We start from the raw sequence: 19,117 nt of genomic DNA on the forward strand, positions 1-19,117 counted from the left end.
ATGTTTATATGTGTGTTCATATGTGTTTATGTATTTAAATACATATATATATATTTGTATATGTATTTACAGACATATATATACACATATACACACATACAAATATATATATATATATATACGTGCATTGGAGTAAGTAAATGAAAACATGAAAAAGCATATTTATGCAATATTCATTTTTAATAGAGTTTTATGCTATGTATTAAGTATTTATAAATATATATTCATATATATATATATATATATACATATATATAGATGTATATATCTGTACCACTACCTATATATACTCATGTGTATGTATATATGTATGTATGTATATTTATATATATATATGTATAAATATATTTGGCACCAAAATACCATCAGATATATGTAGAAATCTGTATTTATGAATAAACAGAACATATCCTGCTATGTTAAGAAACATTGGAATGGGAAATATGCACTCAGGTTTACTTGCAAGTAGCCCCCCCCCCCTATTTTTCTCTATTTACTTCTATGGGGGAATATGTTAACACAATCATGATATTGAAAGTTCATCTCTTTGTTTAACTTGTAATTCATGCATTACCCGATGCACGCAAAAAGCTTACTTCTAGCTAGATTTAGCGCAGAGGCGTAACTAGAAACCACAGGGCCCAGGTGCAAGAATCTAAGAAGGCCCCCCCGACCCCCCCAAAAAGTGAATTTGATACATATCTTTTTTTTTTTTAACATTTAACACAGAAAAAAAAAGTGAATCAGATTACATGTCTGCAAAAGGAGGTACCCTGTGCCCACAGTCTGTGAGATGGTCTGACCCATATTACTGTATATATTGACACTGTTTAACCCACTAGTACTGTATATAGTGAGTTAGTGACACAGTCTGTAATCTGCCGGTGAGATAGCTGGCCTGACCCTACCCGCCCCAGTACTTTATAAAGTGACCCCAGTAGTCTGTGACATAGTCCGGCCCCCTGTACTGTATATAATGGTACTGTATAGCAGTGACGTGCAGTGATGTCAGAGGCTGGTGAGGCAGTGGCTAGGATACGCCTTCATTCTTTAGATATCCTTTGTTGAAGAAATAGCAATGCACATGGGCGAGCCAATCACATGAGGTATCCATGTGCAGCCACCAATCAGCAGCTACTGAGCATATTTAGATATGATTTTCAACAAAGGATATCAAAAGAATGAAGAAAATTAGATATTAGATGTAAATTGGAAAGTTATTTAAATGTGCATATGGGTTTCATATGGGTTTCATGTCCCTTTAAATAGTGTCAACTTAGTAAACATCTGATTTTAGTCTAAAAGGATTGTAACAGAAACTCTTGCCAGATAACACAATGCTTGCTCTAATTATGAGATCTAGAAATCCATGCCCATTACAATATGTTTAAAACATACTTTTTACTTTAATGCTGCAAAGTATGCTTATAGATTCTTTCGTTATTCAGTAAATATAAAAATGTCTTGATCCAGTGGCGGCTGGTGAAATTTAAAGATGGTGAGGCGCTTGACCCCACCCCTTTAAATAAAGCCACACCATCAGATGGCACTACCAATTCATTAATTAAATAAATAAAAGGTAGACAGAAACACAGAAAAGCACTCGGGGGGAAGGGAGAGAGAGACGGGGGGAGAGAGACACAGAGGGTTAGAGAGAAAGAGAGAGAGAGACACACAATCACACACAGAGGGTTAGAGAGAGAGAAAGAGAGAGAGAGACACAATCACACATAGAGGGTTAGAGAGAGAGAAAAACAGAGACACAATCACACACAGAGGGTTAGAGAGTGAGAAAGAGAGAGAGAGAGAGAGAGAGAGACACAATCACACACAGAGGGTTAGAGAGAGAGAAATAAAGAGAGAGAGAGAGAGAGAGACACAATCACACACAGAGGGTTAGAGAGAGAGAAAGAGAGAGAGACACAATCACATACAGAGGGTTAGATAAAGAGAAACACAATCACACACAGAGGGTTAGAGAGAGAGAAATAGAGACACAATCACACACAGAGGGTTAGAGAGAGAGAGAGAGAAATAGAGATAGACACAATCATACACAGAGGGTTAGACAGAGAGAGAAAGAGAGACACAATCACACACAGAGGGTTAGAGAGAGAGAGAAATAGAGATAGACACAATCATACACAGAGGGTTAGACAGAGAGAGAAAGAGAGATAGACACAATCACACACAGAGGGTTAGAGAGAGAGAAAGAGAGAGAGAGACACAATCACACACAGAGGGTTAGAGAGAGAGAGAAATAGAGATAGAGTTAGATAAAGAGAAACACAATCCCACACAGAGGGTTAGAGAGAGAGAAAGAGAGACACAATCACACACAGAGGGTTAGAGAGAGAGAGAAATAGAGATAGACACAATCATACACAGAGGGTTAGACAGAGAGAGAAAGAGAGATAGACACAATCACACACAGGGGGTTAGAGAGAGAGAAAGAGAGAGAGAGAGACACAATCACACATAGAGGGTTAGAGAGAGAGAAAAACAGAGACACAATCACACACAGAGGGTTAGAGAGTGAGAAAGAGAGAGAGAGACACAATCACACACAGAGGGTTAGAGAGAGAGAAATAAAGAGAGAGAGAGAGAGACACAATCACACACAGAGGGTTAGAGAGAGAGAGAAAGAGAGAGAGACACAATCACATACAGAGGGTTAGATAAAGAGAAACACAATCACACACAGAGGGTTAGAGAGAGAGAAAGAGAGACACAATCACACACAGAGGGTTAGAGAGAGAGAGAAATAGAGATAGACACAATCATACACAGAGGGTTAGACAAAGAGAGAAAGAGAGATAGACACAATCACACACAGAGGGTTAGAGAGAGAGAGAGAGAGAGAGAAAGAGAGAGAGAGAGAGAGAGACAATCACACACAGATGGTTGGAGAGAGAGAGACACAATCACACACAGAGGGTTAGAGAGAGAGAGAGAAAGAGAGAGAGACACAATCACAAACAGAAGGTTAGAGAGAGAGAAAGAAAGAGAGAGACACATTCACACACAGAGGGTTAGAGAGAGAGAGAAAGAGAGAGAGAGAGAGACACAATCATACACAGAGGGTTAGAGAGAGAAAGAGAGACACAATCACACACAGAGGGTTAGAGAGAGAGAGAAAGAGAGAGAGACACAATCACATACAGAGGGTTAGAGAGAGAGAGAAAAAGACAAAATCCCACACAGAGGGTTAAAGAGAGAGAAAGAGAGATAGACACAATCATACACAGAGGGTTAGACAGAGAGAGAAAGAGAGATAGACACAATCACACACAGAGGGTTAGAGAGAGAGAAAGAGAGAGAGAGTTAGATAAAGAGAAACACAATCACACACAGAGGGTTAGAGAGAGAGAAAGAGAGACACAATCACACACAGAGGGTTAGAGAGAGAGAGAAATAGAGATAGAGTTAGATAAAGAGAAACACAATCACACACAGAGGGTTAGAGAGAGAGAAAGAGAGACACAATCACACACAGAGGGTTAGAGAGAGAGAGAGAGAGAGACACAATCACATACAGAGGGTTAGATAGAGAGAGAAAGAGAGACACAATCACACACAGAGGGTTAGAGAGAGAGAGAAATAGAGATAGACACAATCATACACAGAGGGTTAGACAGAGAGAGAAAGAGAGATAGACACAATCACACACAGAGGGTTAGAGAGAGAGAAAGAGAGAGAGAGACACAATCACACACAGAGGGTTAGAGAGAGAGAGAAATAGAGATAGAGTTAGATAAAGAGAAACACAATCACACACAGAGGGTTAGAGAGAGAGAAAGAGAGACACAATCACACACAGAGGGTTAGAGAGAGAGAGAAATAGAGATAGACACAATCATACACAGAGGGTTAGACAGAGAGAGAAAGAGAGATAGACACAATCACACACAGAGGGTTAGAGAGAGAGAAAGAGAGAGAGAGACACAATCACACACAGAGGGTTAGAGAGAAAGAGAGAGAGAGACACACAATCACACATAGAGGGTTAGAGAGAGAGAAAAACAGAGACACAGTCACACACAGAGGGTTAGAGAGTGAGAAAGAGAGAGAGAGACACAATCACACACAGAGGGTTAGAGAGAGAGAAAGAGAGAGAGACACAATCACACACAGAGGGTTAGAGAGAGAGAAAGAGAGAAACACAATCACATACAGAGTGTTAGATAAAGAGAAACACAATCACACACAGAGGGTTAGAGAGAGAGAAAGAGAGACACAATCACACACAGAGGGTTAGAGAGAGAGAGAAATAGAGATAGACACAATCATACACAGAGGGTTAGACAAAGAGAGAAAGAGAGATAGACACAATCACACACAGAGGGTTAGAGAGAGAGAGAGAAAGAGAGAGAGACAATCACACACAGACGGTTGGAGAGAGAGAGACACAATCACACACAGAGGGTTAGAGAGAGAGAGAAAGAGAGAGAGACACAATCACAAACAGAAGGTTAGAGAGAGAGAGAGAGAGAGAGAAAGAAAGAGAGAGACACAATCACACACAGAGGGTTAGAGAGAGAGAGAGAAAGAGAGAGAGAGACACAATCATACACAGAGGGTTAGAGAGAGAGAGACACAATCACACACAGAGGGTTAGAGAGAGAGAGAAAGAGAGAGAGACACAATCATATACAGAGGGTTAGAGAGAGAGAGAAAGAGACACAATCACACACAGAGGGTTAGAGAGAGAGACCCAATCACACACAGAGGGTTAGAGAGAGAGAGAGAGACACAATCACATACAGAGGGTTAGAGAGACACATAAGGGATGAGAGAGTCAGAGGGGGAGGAAGAGAGACAGAGAGAGAAAGAGACCATGGGGGAGAATGACACATAAGGAGATGGATAGATAGAGAGACACACACACAAGGGGGGGGGGAGGGACCACTGCATTTTTAAGTAATAAAACAGCAGAGCTACAGAGACTAAGTGAGACTATAACTAAGTGAGACTATAAATTAGTGTGAAGTACAGAGGCAAGCTGCTAAGTTAGTGGGTGTAAAGTTTGACTAAACAAAATACAAAAATGACCTGCTGTAAAAGAGTAAAAAAACACTAAACCACATTCATTAAATTATCATTTTCACTAACAGAATCCCTTTCAGTAAAATCTTACTTTAATAAGATGTGGCTGAAACACTGCTCTCTCTGCCTCTCTTCCTGCTCTGTATAAGTATTCAGGAAGTGACAGTGGCACATTCCACTGCACTTAGAGGGGAACAACAGAACTCTCTTTTTCACTTTAGCAAAGCTAGCAGGTTCACAGGACAGCAACAAAATATATGAAAGTTGTTTTTTTCCGATTTTGTTTTGTTTTATATCATTTAACACCCAGCCCCAACCCTAAGTTCCACTTACAAATGCCTCTCACTGGATTGGTTCAGCCCAAATAGGACTGCCTCAAATAAGCAGTTAATGGGCCATGCAATGACCTTAACCACTTTCATCCAGTAGGTGGCGCAGCATGTTGTGTAATGGTGGGCAGACCTGCTTGTGCCTCTCCATTGCACAGCATTTAGCTGTGAGAGAAAAAAAATGCTGGAGAAAAAAAATTACATTTTTTTTAAATTTATTTTTTAAAGCCAATAAAAAAAAAATATTTTCTTTCATGTAATTAGCAAGAGTCCATGAGCTAGTGACGTATGGGATATACATTCCTACCAGGAGGGGCAAAGTTTCCCAAACCTTAAAATGCCTATAAATACACCCCTCACCACACCCACAATTCAGTTTTTACAAACTTTGCCTCCTATGGAGGTGGTGAAGTAAGTTTGTGCTAGATTCTACGTTGATATGCGCTCCGCAGCAGGTTGGAGCCCGGTTTTCCTCTCAGCGTGCAGTGAATGTCAGAGGGATGTGAGGAGAGTATTGCCTATTTGAATGCAATGATCTCCTTCTACGGGGTCTATTTCATAGGTTTTCTGTTATCGGTCGTAGAGATTCATCTCTTACCTCCCTTTTCAGATCGACGATATACTCTTATATATACCATTACCTCTGCTGATTTTCGTTTCAGTACTGGTTTGGCTTTCTACAACATGTAGATGAGTGTCCTGGGGTAAGTAAGTAAGCTTATTTTCTGTGACACTCTAAGCTATGGTTAGGCACTTTTTTTATAAAGTTCTAAATATATGTATTCAAACATTTATTTGCCTTGACTCAGGATGTTCAACATTCCTTATTTTCAGACAGTCAGTTTCATACTTGGGATAATGCATTTGTTTCAATCATTTTTTCTTACCTTAAATTTTTTTTTTGACTTTTTCCCTGTGGGCTGTTAGGCTCGCGGGGGCTGAAAATGCTTCATTTTATTGCGTCATTCTTGGTGCGGACTTTTTTGGCGCAATTTTTTTTTTCCTGTTTCCGGCGTCATACCTGTCGCCGGAAGTGGCGTCATTTTTTGACGTTTTTTTGCGTCAAAAGTGTTGGCGTTCCGGATGTGGCGTCATTTTTGGCGCCAAAAGCATTTAGGCGCCAAATAATGTGGGCGTCTTATTTGGCGCTAAAAAATATGGGCGTCATTTTTGTCTCTACATTATTTAAGTCTCATTATTTATTGCTTCTGGTTGCTAGAAGCTTGTTCATGGCATTTTTTTCCCATTCCTGAAACTGTCATTTAAGGAATTTGATCAATTTTGCTTTATATGTTGTTTTTTCTATTACATATTGCAAGATGTTCCACGTTGCAACTGAGTCAGAAGATACTTCAGGAAAAATCGCTGCCCGGTGCTGGAGCTACCAAGCTAAGTGTATCTGCTATAAACTTTTGGTATCTGTTTCTCCAGCTGTTGTTTGTATTGCATGTCATGACAAACTTATTAATGCAGATAAAATTTCCTTTAGTACTGTTACATTACCTGTTGCTGTTCCGTCAACATCTAATTTTCAGAGTGTTCCTGATAACATAAGAGATTTTATTTTTTAAATCCATTAAGAAGGCTATGTCTGTTATTTCTCCTTCTAGTATACATAAAAGTCTTTTAAAACTTCTCTTTTTTCAGATGAATTTTTAAATGAACATCATCATTCTGATACTGATAATGGTTCTTCTGGTTCAGAGGTTTCTGTCTCAGAGGTTGATGCTGATAAATCTTTGTATTTGTTCAAGATGGAATTTATTCGTTCTTTACTTAAAGAAGTATTAATTGCATTTAGAAATAGAGGATTCTGGTCCTCTTGATACTAAATCTAAACGTTTAAATAAGGTTTTTAAATCTCCTGTAGTTATTCCAGAAGTGTTTTCTCTCCCTGATGCTATTTCTGAAGTAATTTCCAGGGAATGGAAAAATTTGGGTAATTAATTTACTCCTTCTAAACGTTTAAGCAATTATATCCTGTGCCATCTGACAGATTAGAGTTTTTTGGGACAAAATCCCTAAGGTTAATGGGGCTGTCTCTACGCCTGCTAACGTACTACTATTCCTACGGCAGATAGTACTTCATTTAAGGATCCTTTAGATAGGAAAAATTGAATCCTTTCTAAGAAAAGCTTACTTATGTTCAGGTAATCTTCTTAGACCTGCTATATTTTTTAGCGGATGTTGCTGCAGCTTCAACTTTTTGGTTAGAAGCTTTAGCGCAACAAGTAACAGATCATAATTTTATAGCATTATTATTATTCTATAACATGCTAATAATTTTATTTGTGATACCATCTTTTGATATCATTAGAGTTGATGTCAGGTATATGTCTCTAGCTATTTTAGCTAGAAAAGCTTTATGGCTTAAAACTTGGAATGCTGATATGTCTTCTAAGTCAACTTTGCTTTCCCTTTCTTTCCAGGGTAATAAATTATTCGGTTCTCAGTTGGATTCTATTATCTCAACTGTTACTGGAGGGAAGGGAACTTTTTTACCAAAGAATAAAAAAAATTAAGGTAAATTTAGGTCTAATAATCGTTTTCGTTCCTTTCCTCACAACAAGGAACAAAAGCCTGATCCTTCATCCTCAGGAGCGGTATCAGTTTGGAAACCATTTCCAGTTTGGAATATATCCAAGCCTTATAGAAACCTAAAGCCAGCTCCTAAGTACCCATGAAGGTGCGGCCCTCATTCCAGCTCAGCTGGTATGGGGCAGATTACGTTTTCTTTAAAGAAATTTGGATCAATTCCGTTCACAATCTCTGGTTTCAGAACATTGTTTCAGAAAGGTACAGAATTGGCTTCAGTTAAGGCCTCCTGCAAAGAGATTTTTTTCTTTCCCGTGTCCCAGTAAACACAGCAAAGGCTCAGCATTTCTGAAATGTGTTTCAGATCTAGAGTTGGCTGGAGTAATTATGCCAGTTCCAGTTCTGGAACAGGGGCTGGGGTTTTATTCTATCTCTTCATTGTACCAAAGAAGGTCAATTCCTTCAGACCAGTTCCGGATCTATCAATATTGAATCATTATGTAAGGATACCAACATTCAAGATGGTAACTGTAGGACTATCCTGCCTTTTGTTTAGCAAGGGCATTATATGTCTACAATAGATTTACAGGATGCATATCTGCATATTCCGATTCATCCAGATCACTTTTAGTTTCTGAGATTCCCTTTTTAGACAAGCATTAACAGTTTTGTGGTTCTACCGTTTGGCCTAGCATCAGCTCCAAGAATTTTTTCAAAGGTTCTCGGTGCCCTTCTGTCTGTAATCAGAGAACAGGGTTTTGGTATTTCCTTATTTTGGACGATATTTGGTACTTGCTCAGTCTTCACATTTTCGCAGAATCTCATACGAATCGACTTGTGTTGTTTCTTCAAGATCATGGTTGGAGGATCAATTTACCAATCAGTTCATTGATTCCTCAGACAAGGGTAACCTTTTTAGGTTTCCAGATAGATTCAGTGTCTATGACTCTGTCCTTGTCAGACAAGAGAAGTTTAACATTGATATCAGCTTGTCAAAACCTTCAGTCACAATCATTCCCTTTGGTAGCCTTATGCATGGAAATTTTAGGTCTTAGGACTGCCGCATCGGATGCGATCTCCTTTGCTCGTTTTCACATGCAAACTCTTCAGCTCTGTATGCTGAACCAATGGTGCAGGGATTACACAAAGATATCTCAATTAATATGTTTAAACCAATTATACGACACTCTCTGACATGGTGGACAGTTCACCATTGTTTAGTTCAGGGGGCTTCTTTGTTCTTCCGACCTGGACTATAATCTCAACAGATGCAAGTCTTACAGGTTGGGGAGCTGTGTGGGGGTCTCTGACAGCACAAGGGGTTTGGGAATCTCAGGAGGTGAGATTACCGATCAATATTTTGGAACTCCGTGCAATTTTCAGAGCTCTTCAGTCTTGGCCTCTTCTGAAGAGAGAGTTGTTCATTTGTTTTCAGATAGACAATGTCACAACTGTGGCATACATCAATCATCAAGGAGGGACTCACAGTCCTCTGGCTATGAAAGAAGTATCTCGAATTTTGGTTTGGGCGGAATCCAGCTCCTGTCTAATCTCTGCGGTTCATATCCCAGGTATAGACAATTGGGAAGCGGATTATCTCAGTCGCCAAACGTTGCATCCGGGCGAATGGTCTCTTCACCCAGAGGTATTTCTTCAGATTGTTCAAATGTGGAAACTCCCAGAAATAGATCTGATGGCTTCTCATCTAAACAAGAAACTTCCCTGGTATCTGTCCAGATCCCGGGATCCTCGGGCGGAGGCAGTGGATGCATTATCACTTCCTTGGAAGTATCATCCTGCCTATATCTTTCCGCCTCTAGTTCTTCTTCCAAGAGTATTCTCCAAGATTCTAAAGGAATGTTCGTTTGTCCTGCTGGTAGCTCCAGCATGGCCTCACAGGTTTTGGTATGCGGATCTTGTCCGGATGGCTTCTTGCCAGCTGTGGACTCTTCCGTTAAGACCAGACTTTCTGTCGCAAGGTCCTTTTTTTCCATCAGGATCTCAAATCCTTAAATTTTAAGGTATGGAGTTTGAACGCTTGATTCTTGGTCAAAGAGGTTTTTCTGACTCTGTGATTGATACTATGTGACAGGCTCATAAATCTGTATCTAGAGAGATATATTATAGAGTCTGGAAGACTTATATTTCTTAGTGTCTTTCTCATCATTTTTTTTGGCATTCTTTTTGAATACCGAGAATTTTACAGTTTCTTCAGGATGGTTTAGATAAAGGTTTGTCCGCAAGTTCCTTGAAAGGACAAATCTCTGCTCTTTCTGTTCTTTTTCACAGAAGGATTGCTAATCTTCCTGATATTCATTGTTTTGTACAAGCTTTGGTTCGTATAAAACCTGTCATTAAGTCAATTTCTCCTCCTTGGAGTTTGAATTTGGTTCTGGGGGCTCTTCAAGCTCCTCCTTTTGAACCCATACATTCTTTGGTCGTTATATTACTTTCTTGGAAAGTTTTGTTTCTTTTGGCCATCTCTTCTGCCAGAAGAGTCTCTGAATTATCTGCTCTTTCTTGTGAGTCTCCTTTTCTGATTTTTCATCAGGATAAGACGGTGCTGCGAACTTCTTTTGAATTTTTTACCTAAGGTTGTGAATTCTAACAACATTAGTAGAGAAATTGTGGTTCCTTCATTATGTCCTAATCCTATGAATTCTAAGGAGAAATCATTGCATTCTTTGGATGCTGTTAGAGCTTTGTAATATTATGTTGAAGCTACTAAGTCTTTCCGAAAGACTTCTAGTCTATTTGTCATCTTTTCCGGTTCTAGAAAAGGCCAGAAAGCTTCTGCCATTTCTTTGGCATCTTGGTTGAAATCTTTATTTCATCATGCCTATGTCGAGTCGGGTAAAATTCCGCCTCGAAGGATTACAGCTCATTCTACTAGGTCAGTTTCTACTTCCTGGGCGTTTAGGAATGAAGCTTCGGTTGATCAGATTTGCAAAGCAGCAACTTGGTCCTCTTTGTATACTTTTACTAAATTCTACCATTTTGATGTGTTTTCTTCTTCTGAAGCAGTTTTTGGTAGAAAAGTACTTCAGGCAGTGGTTTCAGTTTGAATCTTCTGCTTATGTTTTTCATTAAACTTTATTTTGGGTGTGGATTATTTTCAGCAGGAATTGGCTGTCTTTATTTTATCCCTCCCTCTCTAGTGACTCTTGCGTGGAAAGATCCACATCTTGGGTAGTCATTATCCCATACGTCACTAGCTCATGGACTCTTGCTAATTACATGAAAGAAAACATAATTTATGTAAGAACTTACCTGATAAATTCATTTCTTTCATATTAGCAAGAGTCCATGAGGCCCGCCCTTTTTTGTGGTGGTTATGATTTTTTTGTATAAAGCACAATTATTCCAATTCCTTATTTTATATGCTTTCGCACTTTTTTCTTATCACCCCACTTCTTGGCTATTCGTTAAACTGAATTGTGGGTGTGGTGAGGGGTGTATTTATAGGCATTTTAAGGTTTGGGAAACTTTGCCCCTCCTGGTAGGAATGTATATCCCATACGTCACTAGCTCATGGACTCTTGCTAATATGAAAGAAATTAATTTATCAGGTAAGTTCTTACATAAATTATGTTTTTGCCCATATGAGAGGTGAAGCACTGCCTCACCTGCCTCTAGTGACTGCACATCACTGCTGTTTAGTGACACTGTTTACCCCCCATGCTGTAGTAACAAGGTCTGCAATTTGCTGGTTCCACAAACACACACACACACACACACACACACACACACACACACACACACATACATGCATAAATACACACACAGTCACATACATACATACACACATACACATAAACACCAATGGGTAAAACAGAAAGACTAACCCCTGTAGTCAGAGACACTAGTGAAGCATCATTTCACACTCACGTGATATCAGTGCAGGCAGTGGCAGGTCAACATTTTTCATTTAAAAAAATAAATACATTTTTTTTTGAAGATGGGCCCCCACCCTTGGGGGCCCAGTCGCAATTGTGACCTCTGCTGCACCCCCTGTAGTTTTGGCCCTGAGTTAGCGTGGGAGCGATAAAAAAACGTTCTACTTGTAATCTGGCCCATAGTTAGGGCTGTAGTTGTGTGTATTAATAAACCATTTTTTAAGTTATAATATTCTTTTGCAGCTCCTCACCATTGTCATAAATATATCATCTTCCTAAACACACAACATTCTTTTTTAAAAACTATATTTATCTACCCTGTTGATAACCAATGCTCGTAATTCATCAATACTTTCCTTCCATTATATCAACCATCATCACATTCAGATTACCCTCACCCATGTTATCAAATCATCAGAAGTATTGTTTACATATTAGCTCCTGGTTCAAACACAATTAGATGCTGCAATACAGCTGCTAATAACATGTTGGGTGAAGCTGACTTCCAAATAAATATCTTAATTCCATTTAATTTAACTTTACTTTATTAATTTAAATTAATATGGATTTGAAAAATGCTTTTAAACTGATCATGCAAGTGACAAAGTATTTGAGAGGGCAATTTCTATAAGTTTGTAACCTGTAGATCCAGAATCTCCCCAAATAGTTTTAAAATGGTTCTATTGGAATTATATTGATGTATTGATTTTTGCCTGTTTAAATGGACACTCAAGTCAAAATTAAATTTCATGATTTTAAACAACTTTCCAATTTACTTCCATTAACAAAATATGCACAGTCTTTTTATATTTACACTTTTTGAGTCAGCAGATCCTACTGAGCATGTGCAAGAATTCACAGAATATACATATATGCATTTGTAATTGGCAGAACAAAATCTACTACTCATGTGAATTTCAGACTAAGTGCTATTGCTTTGTCTTTTGTTGATTATGCAGATCTACTGTATTTACTGGTCCTTTAAGCTTGATGGAACCCTGCCTTTAATATCTATGAACGTTATATTGATGACATTTTTGTAACTTTATCACTGACCTTTTATCACTTTTGATAAATGATCTCCTCTCTATTACCTTAAAATTGAATCTTATTTTTGGATGGAAGACGTCATAACAAAAATGGCTACTCAAACACTTTTTATGAACTGTTTGACATGCAACCCCACCAAAACTCAACTCACAACTCCCTCTATTACAAAAAACAATCTTACAAATTGTTAAAAATAAAATATTTTGTATTTAATTTCTTTAATCATTTACTGACATTTAGAAATTTCCAGTTACAGAGAAAAGAGGTTTTAGATAAAAAACCTTATGGTCCTTGGAATCCTTAATTAAAGTTTTTTTGTTGGATTGAAATAAGAGTTGGAATATAGCCTAAGGCTATGTATCTAACATTTGCATGGTTTGTTGCCATCCTAAAAGTTCTAAAATTAGGTTCAGAGTTTAAAAAATAGTTTAAAGAACCATGGAAACTCATATAAATACCATCTGCGAGATTGGAAGCTCCCCATTGTCGTCTGTACAAAAGTTTTATCAGATAGAATCTGATGCCAACTAGACACAATATATCTTCAACAATTTATCTGCTATGTTGGAGCCTACGTAATAGCATTCCCATTTGTTATTTCACTCATAAATGAAAGCATGTAAAAAAACTTGGAATATTAATTAGCAATATGATAAATATCTAAATGCCAACGGCTATTGAAACCTCCAATTTAGCTCACATCATCCCAGTGTTTAACATACATCTAGACTGAATAATTTTTCATATCTAGACTTTGGCATGGCACCTAGTGACCGTAAAATGGAAATTAAACTTGGACCTCTGTATAAATAATGGCAAAACAAGATGATGGAAAACAGTTTGCATATAAAAAAAAATAACATCTGACTTAAATAAAATCTCAGAATGGCTCCTATTTGATTTAATGGTGCCAGGACCATGCCGTCCCACACACACTCTCTAAATCAATGTATCTGCTGAAGGGTGTCTTGTTTTTCCCATAAGAAGGCCAAAAAATATAGAAAAAAACAGAAGACCTAAATTATGACCTGGGTAAAAAACAACAACTTTTTTTTTCTCCACTGAAGATAGTCTACTAGTTATGATCTAAAGTTATACGCCAATAAAGCACCACCAAAGACCAGTACCCATTCCTGGAGAGGAGGCTACTGGAGAGTAAATCCATTAAAGGCAAAGTATCTTTAGAGCAGTTAGATGTTTTTAGACCAGAATATTTTAGACATACATAACAGAAGTAACTAATCTGGGGCACAGAATATTTTTGATTTTTTTCCCCAATGTAACTATATTCTTGCTTTCATTTAGGTTAATTTAAATAAAAATAAGAAGCAAACCCACTTAAGTTTATGTTCCAATAAATAGCTGTTATTAGTTAAACCATGACAAATAAAAAATACCTACTACAAACAAGTTTAGCATTTATTTATAAATGACTGTGTTAATTGATTGATTAATTAATTAATTAATTAATTCATTAACTAGCTATTTTGGATTTCATTCCCTCAATGAATTTGATTTTTAATTTAGGAAAAAATATCTGGGCTATTTCATTGCCACTATACGTCAAACATACAGAGAATGAATGCAAATTAAATAAGTGCATACATAAATAATTAAAAGCATTAGCAATGTTTGGGGTTTTATTAATATAATGTATTTGATGCTTAAAAAAAATGGAAAAGAAGGAAAAAAAATAATAATTTGGACTGTTTAATAAGTGCCATAATTAATAACAGTAGTAGTAATTAAAATAATTGTTAAAAAACTATCGGCTAGATTACGAGTTTTTGTCGGTAATGGTGTGCGTGGCCAACGTACAGTTTTCCCTCACCGCTCACCTAAAGTAACGCTGGTATTACAGGTTTTTTTTAAACCCGGCGTTAGCCGCAAAAAGGTGAGCGTAGAGCAGAATTTAGCTTCACATCTCACTCAATACCAGCGCTGCTTACGGTAGCAGTGAGCTGGCTAAACGTGCTCGTGCGCGATTTCTCCATAGGAATCAATGGGGCAGATTCGGTTGAAAAAAAACCTAACACCTGCAAAAAAGCAGCATTCAGCTCCTAACGCAGCCCCATTGAATCCTATGGGGAAATACATTTATGTCTAAACCTAACACCCTAACATGAACCCCGAGTCTAAACACCCCTTATCTTACACTTATTAACCCCTAATCTGCCGCCCCCGACATCGCCGACACCTACATTATAATATTAACCCCTAATCTGCCGCTCCGGACACCACCGCCACCTACATTATCCCTATGAACCCCTAATCTGCTGCCCCCAACATCGCCGACACCTACTTTTTATTTATTAACCCCTACTCTGCCGCCCCCAATGTCGCCGCCACCTAACTACACTTATTAACCCCTAATCTGCCGCTGCCAACGTCGCCGCCACTATAATAAAGTTATTAACCCCTAAACCTAAGTCTAACCCTAACACCCCCCTAACTTAAATATAATTTAAATACAGGAGAGGGTCTACCACTCTTTTAAGGGCTATTTGTAATTTAATATAGGGTAGGGAATTTGTTTATTTTAGGCGGCTTTTTTATTTTATTAGGGGGATTAGATTAGGTGTAATTAGTTTTAAATGTTTTTAATTATTTTATTATTTTCTGTAATTTAGTGTGTGTTTTTTTCCGTACTTTAGTTTATTTAATTTAATTGTAATTAATTGTAGTTAGTTTAGGTAATTAATTTAATTATAGTGTAGTGTTAGGTGTAATTGTAACTTAGGTTAGGGTTTATTTTACAGGTAATTTTGTACTTATTTTAACTAGGAAGTTATTAAATAGTTAATAACTATTTAATAACTATTGTACCTAGTTAAAATACAAACTTGCCTGTAAAATAAAAATAAATCCTAAAATGGCTACAATGTAACTATTAGTTATATTGTAGCTATTTTAGGGTTTAATTTATAGGTAAGTATTTATTTTTAAATAGGAATAATTTAGTTAATAATAGTAATTTTATTTAGATGTATTTAAATTATATTTAAGTTAGGGGGGTGCTAGGGTTAGGATTAGACTTAGATTTTTGGGTTAATAAATGTAATATAGTTGTGGCGACGTTGGGGGCGGCAGATTAGGGGTTAATAAATGTAGGTAGGTGTCGGCGATGTTAGGGACGGCAGATTAGGGGTTAATAAAATTTAACTAGTGTTTGCGATGCGGGAGTGCGGCGGTTTAGGGGTTAATATATTTATTACAGTGGCGGCGATGTCCGGTCGGCAGATTAGGGGTTAAAGAATTTATTTAAGTGGGTGTTACTGCACTTTTTAGCACTTTAGTTAAGAGTTTTATGTTACAGCGTTAGCCCATAAAACTCTTAACTACTGACTTTTAAATGCGGTAGGAGTCTTGACAGGAGAGGGTCTACCACTCACTTTTTCCAAGACTCGTAATACTTTGTTAGGCAAATCCCATTAAAAAGATAGGATACGCAATTGACATAAGGGGAATTGCGGTATGCTCGAGTCACGGAAAAAAAGTGAGCGGTACACCTGTATCTGCCAGACTAGTAATACCAGCGGGCGTTAAAAAGTAGCGTTGGGACCTCTCAACGCTGCTTTTTAAGGCTAACGCAAGACTCTAGAATCTAGGCGTAAAGGTTTTTAACTGGTCTAAATTTACTTACTAAAATGCATTTGTTTATTAAAAAGTAAAAGGCAAAAAAGAAAGACAATGTAAATATTATATAATATTCTAAAAATGTAACAGAATAAAAAATTAATAAGAATAAAAAAAAAACTTTACAGTGGTTTGGATTTTATTACCACAGAGTATTTTAAGTTTGTTAATAAAACAAAAGAGGTAAAAATAAACAAAGAAAAAGATAATGAACTACACAAAATAAATTGCACTGATTTTGATTTTATTATCACAATGTGGTATAATTGCAAGAATGCTCTATAAACTTTTAGACATTTAATTGCACAAAACATTTTTTTTTATATTTCAAATGTTAAAAGGACACTGAACCCAAATTTTTTCTTTCATGATTCAGATAGAGCATGCAATTTTAAGCAACTTTCTAATTTACTCCTATTATCAAATTTTCTTCGTTCTCTTGCTATCTTTATATAAAAAAGAAGGCATCTAAGCTTTTTTCTTGGTTCAGCACTCTGGACAGCAGTTTTTGATTGGTGGATGGATTTATCCACCAATCAGCAAGGACGACCTAGGTTGTTCACCAAAAATGGGCCTGCATCTAAACTTATATTCTTGCATTTCAAATAAAGATACCAAGAGAATAAGGAACATTTGATAATAGGAGTAAATTACAAAGTTGCTTATAATTTCATGCTCTATCTGAATCACAAAAGAAAAAATTTGGGTTCTGTGTCCCTTTAAGCCTCTGCACACCATGGTATGATTTTAATGAAAGATCTATGTGCTCTTTAATATAGATGTAAATGCATACTTAAATGGACACTCAACTCAAAATTAAGCTTTCATGAGTCTGAAAGAACACACAATTTTAAGAATCTTTCCAATTTACTTCCATTTTAAAATTTTGTAAAATAGTTTTTTATACACACTTGTTGAGGCACCAGCTCCTAATGAGCATGTGCACAAACTCACAGGGTATACGTATACTAGTCTGTGATTGGCTCCTGTCTGTCACATGATACAGGGGACTTGCAAATGGAAGAAAATATAGATCTGTGAAATTCAGAGTAAGTGTTATTGCATTGTCTTTTTATAATACACCTGTTAATTATGAAATTCTACTGTTTTTAGTGGTCTTTTAAAAGGGTAGTTGAAGTTTTGTTTTTTTTAAGTTTGCAGAATTCAACTAATTGCTATAACAAATGTACAAGCGCGATTTAGTTATAGCTGAAATTTAGATTTTGATATAAAAATATTACCTTCAAAATTGCTCTGCTGCAGCGGCTTGCTACACCTGCCCTTCCTAAAAAGTGTTGTTTTTTAATTTAAATTAGATGCGAGTGGTTCTGCCTCACTAGAGGTGGCCACTGACCCTAAATATTGTTTTTGTCTGTGCAGCAGCTACCTCTGTGTGAGTGTGCAGCAGCTACCTCTGTGTGAGTGTGCAGCAGCTACCTCTGTATGAGTGTGCAGCAGCTACCTCTGTGTGAGTGTGCAGCAGCTACCTCTGTGTGAGTGTGCAGCAAGGGGAAAGCTTCACTTCTGGATTAGCAGGACTGTTTTATTTCCAATTAAAATAAAAATAACAGGTGTGTCCAGGTGAGCGCCTGGAGCAAGCTGGGGCGCGATCCGATATAGATCGCAGTTTGCGGCGCAAGCGAGGGAACCGGCGTCGCCCGCAGTTTCAGCTCGCAACTCGAGCTATCCCATATAGGTCGCCGTCAGATGCTAAAGTGCCGTAAGTCTGACAAACCAGCGATGTCCAGAAATTTGTGTAAGTACAAATTTCTGGCGTCGCCAGTGACTTGCACCACGTTAGAAACTGCCGGCGCCTATAAAACCTGACTAAAGTCTAAAACACCCGCACTGTCTAACACGCCTCCCTAACATAGCCCGCACTGTCTAACACGCCTCCCTAACATAGCCCGACACGTCTAACCCTCTATCCGCTATCCCCCCTCACTAGCCTAACAATAAAAAAAGCTATTAACCCCTAAACCGCCGCTCCCGTACCCCGCCGCAACCTAATAAAGTTATTAACCCCTAAACCGCCGCTCCCGTACCCCGCCGCCAGCTATATTATATCTATAACCCCCTAAAGTGAGCCCCTAACACCGCCGCCATCTATATTAAAATTATTAACCCCTAATGTAAGCCCCTTACACCGCCGCCATCTCTATTAAAATGATTAACCCCTAATTTAATCTACCTACCCCGCCGCCAGCTATATTATCTATATTAACCCTAAGTATATTATAGTTAATATAGGTATTACATTATATATATTAACTATATTAACCCTAATTATATTAGGGTTAATATAGTTAATATAGTTACTATAGTATTTATATTAACTATATTAACTCTATCTAACCCTAACACCCCTAACTAAATTTATATTAAATTAATCTAATTCATTTATAAACTAATATATTCCTATTTAAATCTAAATACTTACCTATAAAACAAACCCTAAGATAGCTACAATATAATTAATAATTACATTGTAGCTATGTTAGGGTTAATATTTATTTTACAGGTAAATTGTTAATTATTTTAACTAGGTATAATAGATATTAAATAGTTACTAACTATTTAATATCTACCTAGTTAAAATAATTACCCAATTACCTGTAAAATAAA

At 37.4% G+C, this 19,117-nt stretch overlaps 1 protein-coding gene across 1 annotated transcript in view; it reads left to right on the top strand.

Moving 5' to 3' along the window:
* The window catches only part of LOC128667098 (tenascin-X), a 134,120-nt gene that overhangs the window by 64,214 nt on the left and 50,789 nt on the right, over positions 1 to 19,117 (top strand). The window lies entirely within an intron of this gene.

Source organism: Bombina bombina, chromosome 7 (genome assembly GCF_027579735.1).
Source record: "Bombina bombina isolate aBomBom1 chromosome 7, aBomBom1.pri, whole genome shotgun sequence".
NCBI lineage: Eukaryota > Metazoa > Chordata > Amphibia > Anura > Bombinatoridae > Bombina > Bombina bombina.